Here is a 12199-nt window from a genome sequence, read left to right as displayed (position 1 = left end):
TCCTTAGAACTTCTTTTATTTGAAATTTCAGATTTTGAAATTTCTTTTAGCACTTAGTGGGCTCTAAGTAGATGGTGGATGCATTTTTATTTCATAGTTTAACACAATAAAAATGTTTTGCGTTTTAATGATGTAAAGGGATATAAAAATGTTGAAATGTCTCTTCCCTCTACTGAGAATTATCCTGTGTCCTTCCACAGACATAACATAATAGTGCTTAAATATTGAATAAAAAAAAAGAACCAAAGTGTAATTTAAACTTGATCAGATGGTTTCAGTCCTCTGGCCCTCAGAAAAATTTCATCATAATGAATGATATGAGGTATCCCACAGCAATAGTAGGAGATAATTTATTATGATACACTAGGTCTGGAACTACTATAGAAAAATCTCTAAAATCATCAGGCCACATTTGGAAATGTTTCAGGAAGTCAGCTAAGGTGGAATATTGTTTTCCGTCCCAATAGACTTGCAGACATTCAAAGTATAATTTAAATCTCTTAGAAAATGCTCACATTCACTTTTCATTACATATGAATATAGCCCTAATTGCTCTATAACCATTAGCAGTTTAGTTGTATGATTTTTTAAAGTGTGCGTGAATAAATACATGCCTAATATTTTGGTTTTTCCTGGATATCAAAAACATCCACTATGAATACAATGACCCAAGCCTTTTGAAGATGTTTCCCTAGATAATCGAGTGTTAATTAAAAACTGCTAATTGTACCTTGTTAAGGTCACATATTAATGAAATTTTTGCTGGACCAGATACTGGCTAAATTTCATATTAGAGAAATTTTAGAAGCCTTTCAAGTTGTGAACATAGTTAAATTTTAGTCTCCATATAAACTCAAACTAAATTCCATGGGAATTCCTTGGGTGCAAAACATTCTAACACTAATTGTACTTACTTGGATTTGCATAATGTTTGGTAATTTTCCTAGCTCTTTCTTATCCCTTGTTGAGTTGTGGTCTAAGAGGAACCTGCCTAATACTGAATCCTACTGTAGAGATAAGGTTCAACTGTATTTGCTGGACTTTATCCTTGTGCTATTCTGATTTGAGGTCACTGGGGTACAGACTAATCAGTAATTTCTATGCTTCTGATTGGGTTCTATGGTTATTTTTTTATGTCAATATCCATATGGGGTTATGATTAAATTTTTCATTAAAGTAGTTGATTTTGACATTAAAGCAGGTTTTTTCTTTAGGGAATCATTGAGTTGGCAGGTCTCCCCCTGCTGCGAATAAGGTATTAGAACAATACAGCATAAATGGTAAGATCTTGATTGTTTCTAGAGGAAGTCCTCAATTTGCTTACCTTGATCCTTGCCTTGGCGAACTTTTTAATCTCTCCAAACTTTGGTTTCTTCAACTTTAAAAAGGAAATGATGGTTGATTAAATGGGATAATTGATCTACAGTATGGTATAAAATAAGCGTTGAATAAATATTCATTGCCTCTGTTCCTTTTTTAAAATGTGTTTTAACCCAGTAAGGAAGAAGATAGGTGGAATATTGTATAGATGAAGTATTTTACACATTGTCTTGTAATCCAATAAAGAACAAGTAACCTACTAAGGATGTGTACCTTTCCCATATAAATCAGTGAACAAACTTGTTTTTAATTTTTTGTCGGACTTATGAAACCAATTAGCTTGGTAATATATATTCAACTTTAATGGGCAAGTAAATAATTAATGTTATTGCCTTTGTAAATTTAGCTTTTCAGTTATAAATTAACATAATTAAAAGAGTAATGTTTCAGTATGCATTATACTAGCCAAATTTAAATCAAGCAATTAAACTGTAGGTTTTCTGCACCAAATGAGCTCAGCTCATAATGACACAGACGACAGACGTAAATTTGTTTTTTCATGGTCAGGTTCATTACAAAAACATGAAGGAAAATACTTGTAGTATGTGTAATCAAGTAAATCATTCCAGGCACCATAAATTCTTTTTCTAGGTCTTCTACCTTAAACTCAGAACTTAAACACTATTGTGTCTTCCCCCTGCCCCTCCTGAAGAATGATCTCTTCTTGTAAAAGATCACTTAGGTTTGCATGAGAATGCTACTGTGTTGGTAAGTACTTAGAGTAATCCAAATATCTGAAGAGGACCGGCTTAGGTGTGGGGACAGGACCTCAGAACCTGAGTTGAGATCACTTACATGAAAGATTATAAACTGTTTTGCATGACTTGGATTTGAAAGGCCAGCTGTGTGATAATTGTGTGGCATTGGTGATGGAGAGAAGGGTCTGAGGGGGTCACTGCTGTGCTCTCAAATCCACTTGAAAGTAGAAAGGTATAAAGCAGTAGCTTGTATTCTCCCTAAGAAGTGAAGCAGGCGTATTTTTTCTCCTTTGAAATCAGCCCTGAGGAGTACTATGGAGCAGATTTTAATCTAAGACGATGTATTTTGTGACTACAGTGTTCCAAGCTGAATGAATAGAAAATGGGACCCGCTATGTGGGGATAATAGAACTGTAGACATTTTTAATCTTCAAGAAATCCTGCTATATAATTAAACATGCACTGAGTAATGATCTATATTTAACAGTTCATCACTTTGAAGCACACTACTCAAAGTAAAATTGGGGGACCTATTAGAATGGGCATGTGTATCCCATTAATCTCTTTTTTGGAGATAAACACAACTGCTTCTCTTTGCCCACTGATACATCTGTAAAGTTAATCCCCCTTTAAGTGATGTTGAGTTTATTAAAACACAGTTTTATATTTATCTTTAATTAGTTCAATTTCCAGCGATGCATTATTTTAGCATATAATATCTTGAGGGTGAAAGACTTGAATTCTTTGTTAGTAACTTTTGGGAAACGTGTATCCTATTGATTATGCTGTTTTGGTTACAGAATGCATTTCTTCCCCCTGACCACCATGTGATAGGGTCCTTGTCAGCTTAGGTCCAATTAAGGGTTATTCTAAATGCAATGTATGGTTACTCCATTTTATTTTTCCGGACAGCATTTTTCTTTCCAGAGTCACTGCCCATTACTTCTGATACCTGTTATGGACATTTAAAATATAAAATAAAGTTGGAAATCACAACTAACTTACACTTCTCATTAGCCCATCAAATTACCTTGGGATAAGTCTATAAGTCACCGACTCTAAATCTTACTTTGGATCAGAAGCTGTGGGCCTTCTCCCTAGGAAAATAGAAATAACAAAATGCGGTGCATGAATTTTGGAGCCCCTAGAAGCTCATCCGTGGTTTCAAGTTGAAACCTCTATAATCAGAATTACCAAGACTGGCAGTTCTCCCTTTATTATTCTGTTCCAATTCAATAGTCCTCTGTAAAATGTTCTAAATTAGAACTCTTATTGTTCTAAATTAGACTCTATTAATGGTCCATATTGGTCATATTAACTTAAATTTGTATGATTTCTGCTTTGCAAAATGCTAGTAATCTTTCCAAGTTAAACCAAACACCACGTGCTCCATGAAGTGCTCTCTCTCTCTCTTTTTTTTTTTTTTAAATGATTTTATTTATTAGTGAAAGGGAGCACTAGCAGGGGGAGAGGCAGAGGGAAAGGGAGAAGCAGACTCCCCGCTGAGCAGGGAGCCCATGTGAGGCTCAATCCCAGAACCCCAGGATCATGATCTGAGCCAAAGGCAGACACTTAACCGACTGAGCCACCCAGGCACCTGAAGCTCTCTTCTCTTGAATCCTCCAGTGAACCATGAGGAGGTAACCTTTCTCAGTCATTCACACAGTCAACTCCTACCCTACCTACTCCCTGGATGTATCTTCCATGCAAGGTCATGGATTCCACTGTGTTTTAGTTGTATTTCCACCATGATTTTTCAACTTCTTCATGGAAACAAGTTCTGCGGTTTTTTACCACACATTTTTATTTCTATAGTATTAATAGTAAATGCTGTAGAAAACGTGCTTTTTTTTAAACAAGAATGACTGAAATAAACAGTTTCAGGAACTGACATGGTTGCCTTTTGGAACGTGCACCGCTCAGCTTACTGGGGTAGAAACGTGTGAGCTCTAATAAAGTAGTCGAGTAGTTTCAGTTGTTTATCATGATGTGGGCACTGGTTGCTGTATCTTAGACAACGCTCTTCATTATTTTTATAATTTGATGAATTGGTGTATTGTAGTTTGTTTTGCAATCAGAACACTAATCCATTCTGATCCTATCAGTTATCATGATAGAAAAATAGGAGTAAACAAGATACATGCCTTTTCGTAAATGTTTAATTTTAATGTCAAATTTGAAAGTTATAAGTTAATTACTTCTTACTGTTTGCATTCCGTAGTATTATCGAAGGACATTGAAATAACTTTGTGAGGCAGCTACGTATAGGTTTTAAGAGCTTTTGCTATGGAATCAGTAGCTGGGAACTCTTGCTTCTTAGTAGCTGTACAACTTTGGGCAAGCTGTTTAATTTATAGGCCTGAATTTTCTCAGCTGTAAAATGGGAATAATAGTCATAACTGAGTATAGTTCGTTATGAGACTGGATGCCCTGTACATCTACCAAACATTAAATAAATATCTGTTATAAGTACTAATAGGGAAAGTTGCTGGGTATTTACTTTCCATCATTCTATGGAATGTATGTATCTTTATGATATGTCCTTAATTTTATTTATTTGAAACCGACTTTCAAAACTCCTAATTATATTTCCTTTAAGGATCTTGACATTAACACCTTGGGCAGTGTTAAGATCCACAGCTGAAATTTCGACCAAGTCTTACTGCCTTTCTAAGCAAATGTATTGTTTTTATTTAAGAAATTTTGTTGAGCTGCGTATCTATACAAATAGAAACTCAAGGATATGAAGGTTCATCAAGCTCAGTATTTAGCTTCACTGTGAGTGTCAAGCCAAATGGGGGAGCAATGAAATGCACCATAGTTTATTTTTTCAGGTTTCTTACCCTTTGATACTTGAAGAGTCCATAAGGTATTGGGAAATACTGAGAATGACTCCTTTATTGTAGTCTAGTTATTTCCCTCCAGCAACAGCAATAATCCCACCATATCCTCAGTGAGTATAGGCAGTCGTGTGCTGATAAACCCGCTCTCCAGAAAGGAACACCTTGTCTTACAGTGTTGGCCAATGTTAAGAGTATAAATATTCCCAACATGTTTGGCTTCGTAATTTAACAATGAGCTCACAAAATTCCTGGAAATGGGCCTGACTCTGGCTAGCTGGCTTCAGTGCATCAGGATAGATCTTTTGATCTCATCTCGCAGAGCCACCTTTCAGTTGCTTGCCTTTTTAGGCAGTAAAATTCCCCTTCTTTTGGACACCCTCTTTCTTTTTGTCTCTCCCTTCACGTCTAGTCTTGCTGTCTTTCTGGGCTTCCTTTATGACCCTGTGTAGATTTCATTCACTCAGTTTTGACTCTCCTCTGATTTTTCAGTGGTATGGGCAATGGGGAAGGGGGAGGGAGAGGTGGGGGAACCATGCAAAATAGAGGTCTTGCTCTTTCCTTAACTTTACAAATAGTTTAATCTATTTAATTCCTTAATGTAGCCTGCACAGCTCTGTGTGGTCTCATCCCAATTTATTTTAACATGGTGATGGTTATAATGCTCCATCCTGAAAATGTGTACTCCTTCATCCATATAGAACTTCTTTAATTCCTTGGAAGCACAGTGTTCTCTCTTCCAGGCTCTCCTACAAGGAGTTTTTTTCTGCCTAGAAAGGTCTTCACGTCTCTTCTTCTCTTCTTAGGTTTTCATCCAGGTAAACACTTTTCAGCCTCAGAGCTCATGGACACTCCCCTCTCTGTGTTGACCCAGATGAAGGTTATCCTTTGGTGATACCCCACAGCCCGGTACTTAATTCTCTCAAACCATTTTTTATGTCTCACTCACTTGTCAACACAGAGACAAGTGTTTGAAAGGCACTACGTGTGTAGATATAAGCCAAATGAGAAACCATGACTTTTGAGAGCACTTACAGATTAGGAATCAGGAGCTCTTACATCATTTGGGGCAAGTCAGAAGATCTTAGCTGTCTTCATTTTTACAATCTTGTGCATTTCTGTTCTGGCATTATCAGGAACTGCCAACTTACCTGTGCTTTGGGGGATCAGTGTCAAAGTGTAATATTTAACCTATCCCTTTATGTCTGACTTCTTTAAGACATGGGAAGTAGAGTTGTGCCATGGTTATCAGTGTGGACTCTGGATTTAAGCCATCTTAATACAATTCCCAGCACTGCTGCTTTGGGCAAGTTGCTTGTTTTCCTCTCCTGTTTAGTGGAGGTGATACTAGAACTTTCCTAATAAGTTAAGGAGAAGAGCTGGGTCAATACATAGGAATGGGACTTCGATCTTTTTCACTCTCCTGTAATGTGCTTAACCTCCTCTCCTTACAGCACACTTGGTGTAATTCCTTCCCTGGGTCCTGGGAGACTGTACAGCATTGGGTTGGTTATCAGCACAAGTGCAATGACTTTGAAAAAAGTGTGAAGCCATTTCTTACTCTCCCATTTCCTCTCAGAACTGAACTTCTTCATGTATATTGGCAATTTTATTTTTCAAATAAGTACTCTCTCCCCAATATCCAAAATAACTTTTCAAATTAATATAATGATTTGTTCCACTCTAAGGGGTAATTATCTGTAATGTTTTATTTTTAGAGTAATATCCAGTCATTTTCAGAAGCTGGAGCTTGTCATAAAATCATTGAAAGATGAGTATTTTTCTTCTCACTACTCCGGGAGAGTAGCTCGGTTGATTCTGGTCGTGCTTGAGAAGGGCGTTCAGCGTGCAGACTGCCAGTTGATACAGGGAGGATAAAAAAGTGATCAAGCGTCTGAGATTTGGGGTGGGGAGGGAAGAATGAGAAAGAGAATATGTCAGTGAGAAAAACTTATCAGAAAATACGGTTCCAGGAACTAGGACATACTTCCACTACTGAAGGAAGGACATTATTTTGTACCCATGGAACATCTGGAACTTCCCTGGGTGGGTGAACCTACCTTCCTCATGAGTGGGAGCAGGGGGTTGTGGGAAAGAGAGTCCAAGTCTTCTACAGATCCTCTCCAAATCTATTTTGATACCTTTTGGGGTTCTGTGGAGCAAAGATCATACCTTCTGTTTCCAATGTGCTGACGACTGAAGGCCAGAAGGAGCGTGGTGGGTGCTTCACAGACACAGAAGGGTGGCCAGGGTGGCTGGTGCCCGCTGAGTAGGTAGAAGTGTAGAGCCCACAACGAGACCCGTGAAATGGGCCACATCCCAGATCTGCTGAACTGCGGTGAGGATATGGGATTTTATCCTCAAGTCAGTGGGAAACCTTTGGAAACTTTAGCTAAGGAGCGGAAATGGCTTATTTTTAAAAGATCATTCCTNNNCCTGCTGTAGGGAAGAAAAAGGAGTGGGACCAGCCCAAGATGGATGGACTAGAGAGAACAGTGAGAAGGTTGTAGGGATATTCCAGACTAGTGGAGATGTGCTTTTAGGGGCTCCATCTAGGAAAGGGGAGTGGCCCACAGTGGTTGGAGAGGCCTCCTCCGTGGGAGAGGCATTGCGGGTAAGCGGCCAGTTGTGCTGGCTTCTTAGCAGGATTATGTGTGGCTCTTTGTGTGGAAGGGTTTGGAAAAGCAAGCACAGCTCCCCCTTTACAACGTGTAGTCCTTGTGCGTGCACACGCGTGCGTGCGTTGATGGGGAGAGCGTGTAACATTGCCCTAAGTTTCTTCCTTAAAACGGGAGGCTGGAGGTAGAATTCTTTTTATGCTTTCCTGTGTAATTGTGAACAAGTTCAAGGATTGACCCATTTGTTTTCCTTTTTAATAAATCATTTTCTCCTCTTAGAAATTTCTCAATTGAGAACTTTGAGTGAGATATGAAATTAAGATAGACGTTTTTGGAGTTCAGCCAAATGGTTCATGTAAGTTCATGAGCATTGCTTGTGCCAGATGGCTGAGAACAATTATCAGGCATTTCTTTCAACTTTAATGTTTTCAGAGAACTTTATGATAAGTGACTAATTTAACTTAACATTTTCCTAGTAGGAAGTGAGGAGAAAGTAATAGCCAGCTATCTAAGGCACAATTATATAATTCATACAGCTCTGTGGGTTCTTAATAAATAGTAAGTAGTAACTTAGCTTGTGCTAAGTGGGAAACAGCTGGTTCGGGAAGGTTTAGGATCGGCAAACCTGTATTGCTCAGTACCTCATACCTAGGCTTAAGGAGTTGTTATTATGATTTTGTTTGTGTGTGTTTTGAAAATCGAAGCAGGGTGCTAGACCTGTCCCGTAATCTTTTCTTCTTTCAAAGCTGTAGGTATTGGTATGCCCCTTTCACAGGGTGGAAAACTGAGGCGGGTTGAGTGGGTGGATCGCTTCAAGTTTCCAGAATGGGGATTTGGTTCAAAGGTTTGAGTGACTCCATAGTCCTTGTTCTGAAGTTAGATGACCGCTTTCCTCTCTTTGTTGAGGTGACAAGACTGTGCCTTTCCCTAGCCAGGTACTTGGCCGGCCTACAATGTGTATCTATGTTGTCTTACTTTCCATAATCTCCCTCTTGACGGGGCTAAATATGTTTCTGAATCTAATCTTTCTGGTTTCTAATGTGATTTCATTGAAAGCTGATTTCCAATGCACTGGTTTTGCAATTACAGTACAGTCTCAGCTTCAGTGCATTTAATTTATGCAAATTCAACTGTACGTGCATAGCAAATAAAAGGAGAACAATTTATATCGTGCAGAGGATTCTGTCCCCTGGTCCATGCATTGCGCACGTGCCCCAGAGTAGTAGAGGCAGTATTCTCTGCTTTCCTCAGTGTTTGTCCCAGTCTTTGATGCCCCTATAGGGTAAGGATTTCATCTGAGTGAGGTCTTGTTCCTTAATAATATTTACTTTCCACACTACGGGGCTCCTGAGATGAGGCTTCACTTCGTTTATTGTTCAACCGAAGAAATGCGTGCTACACAATGGAAGAAAAGATATCCCCCCGCTGGATCTGTTCATTTAACAAATACTAAGCATTTAGTACGTAGCAGCACTGTGCTAGGTCCTAGGAATACTACTGGGGATGCAGTGAACTACTGAGACGATTACCTGCTCCCACAGAACCTAGAGCTTCGTGGCTTCTGAAATCTGTCAGTTAACATACTGCCTTCCTAAGATATTTTGAGGCATGATGTTGGTTTTGTGTGACTTTCACTTTGCTGATTTTTACCCTGAGACCGCTCTGTACAGCCACTTTGAAGACACTTTGGCAGTTTCTTAGAAAACCAAACATGATCTAGTGATTGTGCTTCTTGATAATTACCCAAAGGAGTTGAAAACTTAGGTCCATACAGAAACCTGCTCCTGAGTGTTGAGAGAAGAGTTATTCATAGTTGCCAAAACTTGGAAGCAACCGAGGTATCTTTCTGTAGTAGGTGAATGGGTAAAGAAACTGTGGTCCATCCAACCATCCAACCAGTGGAATATTATGCTGTGCTGAAAAGAGAGGAGCTGTCAAACAAGGAAAAGAACTGGAGAAACTTAAGTGTGTATTACCAAGTGAAAGAAACCAATCTGAAAAAGGCTCTACACTATGAGATTCCAAAACTATAGAGATATTTAAAAAGTTGAGTGGTTGTCAGGGATTAGAGGGACGGGAGAGAGGAACAGATAGGGTTTAACATTTGTTGAAACCCATAGAGTGTATAAGGCCAAGAGGGAGTCCTAAGGTAAGCCGTTGACTTTGGGGGGTGATGATGAAGATGTATGTATGTATGTATGTAATGGTTCATTGATGGTAACGGATGAAGCATCGGATCAGGATGTTGATAGAAGTGGCCGGCATGCTTAGGGACAGGAAGTGTGTGCGAACTCTCTGCGCTTTCTGCACTTGCTGCTCCAGTTTGCCATCAACCAAAAACTGCCGTAGTAATCTATATAAATAAGTCCCTTGTTCTCCTTTCAGGTAACCCCACATAAGCCATGAGTCAGTGTCCTACACATTCTTACCAGTGTTTTGGTAATAGATAGAATGCAGGTGTGTAGTTGTGCCAGGATCATAGAAGTATTTGGGAAGATGCTGCTCGGGGTGGCATGGTTCTGGAAGATGGGAATCGGGCATTAGAGGGCTGGATTCTTGTCACTCATCTGACCCCAATCACTTTTGTGACTTTGGACGAGCCACTTCCCTCCTCTAGAAAAAGTACGATTCCACTGGCTGACCCCTATGACTCTGTCCAGTTCTTTTCTTTGAAATATTTTTCACTGAGTGACTGGGACTTGGTCCTAATTATTTAACACTATTGAAGTAAAATCCCTTCAAAGTCATGAATTACAGGTCATCTTTATTCCTTTAAAAATAAAAAATACTTAAAAATATATACATCAACAGTCTCACAGTGGGCTGTTCTGCGGTCTTCCCCATAGGGCAGATTCCTAGTATCTCTTGCAAAGTTCTTTGGAAATTGTTGTAAAAATTGTTCCTAGATTTATGGTTAAAGTAAAATCATTTTACATTTTGGGACACCCTTTGCTTCTAGAGGTCACTTTGGAGAAAGTATTCAGTATGACCTTACGGAGATAAGAGGACAGTCCATTTATTTTCAGTGTTTATAATATTTTATTGTACAAGGTTACATTTTTTTCAGTCAAGGAAAATGATAACATGAATGGTTGTGTGTCCACCACTCAGCTTGGCAAATTCTAAGATCTTGCATATTTTCTTCCCAATTGTTTAAGTAGTAAAATACTAAAGGTTAAATCTTCATATGGAGGGGGGAAGTGTTTTTAAAATAAATTTACCATTTCTGTCTGTTAAGTGTGTCGCACACTCACTAAGAGCAAAAAAATAACAGGAATGAGAGAGGTCAAAATACTGCGGAATTTTACCACCTAGAGACAACTATTACATTTTTATCACCTTCCTTTGTTAAACAGATGCTCTATGTGCTTTTGTCTGGCAAACAGTTTTCGTTATTTTATTATGGAAAATTTAAAATATATTTTAAAGTAGAGGAAACAGGGTAATGAAATCCTAGGTAACCATAAATCAGCTGGAAGACTTACCAGTTCTCGGGCAGTCTTGTATATATCACCCAGACCCACCTAGAGCAAATTCCTACCCGTAGCATTTCTTCATAAATATTGCAGTATTCAACTCCAAAAGATAACATCCTCTTTGTAAATAAAACGATGTCCTTATTAGACCAAAGATATTAATAATTATTTTGTACTAGCAAGTATCTAGTCTTTTTTTGAGATGACTGCTCATAATTGTTTCTTTCATCTTGTTTGTATATCAAGATCTAAATCTTTTTCATCCATTAGAAGTGACTGTTTCTTATAAGCCTTTCTTAATCCATAGGTTCCCATCACGCTTCATTATTCTCCTTGTGATGTATTTGTTGAAAATGTTTTGGTTCTTTATTCTGCAGACAGTTCCAAAGCCTGGATGTTGCTGATTGTATACCTGTGTTGTGTAAGCAAATTCCTCAGTCCCTGCATTTCCTGTAAGCTAGCTACTTTCATTCCCTTTGCGTGGTTTGGCTAGACTGCTACCTAGGTGAAGCTATGGTGCCTCCAGATCTTTCTTTCGTGATGTTAGTAGTCATTGATAATTACTACCTAGATGCATTATTACATTAGGAGTTAGGCAATGGTGGCATTCCAATTTTATTGTTTTGTTTTCATTTTTTGGTGAGAAACTTCTACAAATGGAAACTTCCTTTTTTTTTTTTTTTTTTTTTTCAGGATTTGATTATAGGTCATAAGGAGAGGCAGGACAGAATGTTGATTTTCTTTTATTTACTCTTTTCAAAATAATGATTTGGTTCTCTAGCACCTTCCAAAGGTGACCAGTGAAATTTTTTTCTTCTTCTTCGTATCATTGTAAACTTATTGATTTAAACCTATCTGTGGTATTTTAATTCTTTCCAGTATTAGGATCATTAGTGCTCTAATTTTCTCATGCAGAATTTGGATTTCTTATTCTGCGTGTTGCTGTGTGCTTAGGCTATTTGCATTTCTTTTTCTGTAAGCTTCCTGTTGATAACCTTGCCTTTTTTCCTAGGCACTTACTCGTATTTTTCTTTTTTTAGGATATTCTTTTCTATGTTTAGGAATATTAACTCTTTTATCTTACAAAATGAAAACATCACCCCTCAAAAAGCTCACATAAGCAATATAGGAAGATAAACTGGGAAAACATTTGCAGTTTTTATCACAGACAAAAATGAGTTCATGAC

This window comes from Ursus maritimus, unplaced genomic scaffold (genome assembly GCF_017311325.1).
Source record: "Ursus maritimus isolate PB19 unplaced genomic scaffold, ASM1731132v1 scaffold_15, whole genome shotgun sequence".
Classification (NCBI taxonomy): Eukaryota; Metazoa; Chordata; class Mammalia; order Carnivora; family Ursidae; genus Ursus; species Ursus maritimus.
This window is presented reverse-complemented; position numbering follows the sequence as displayed.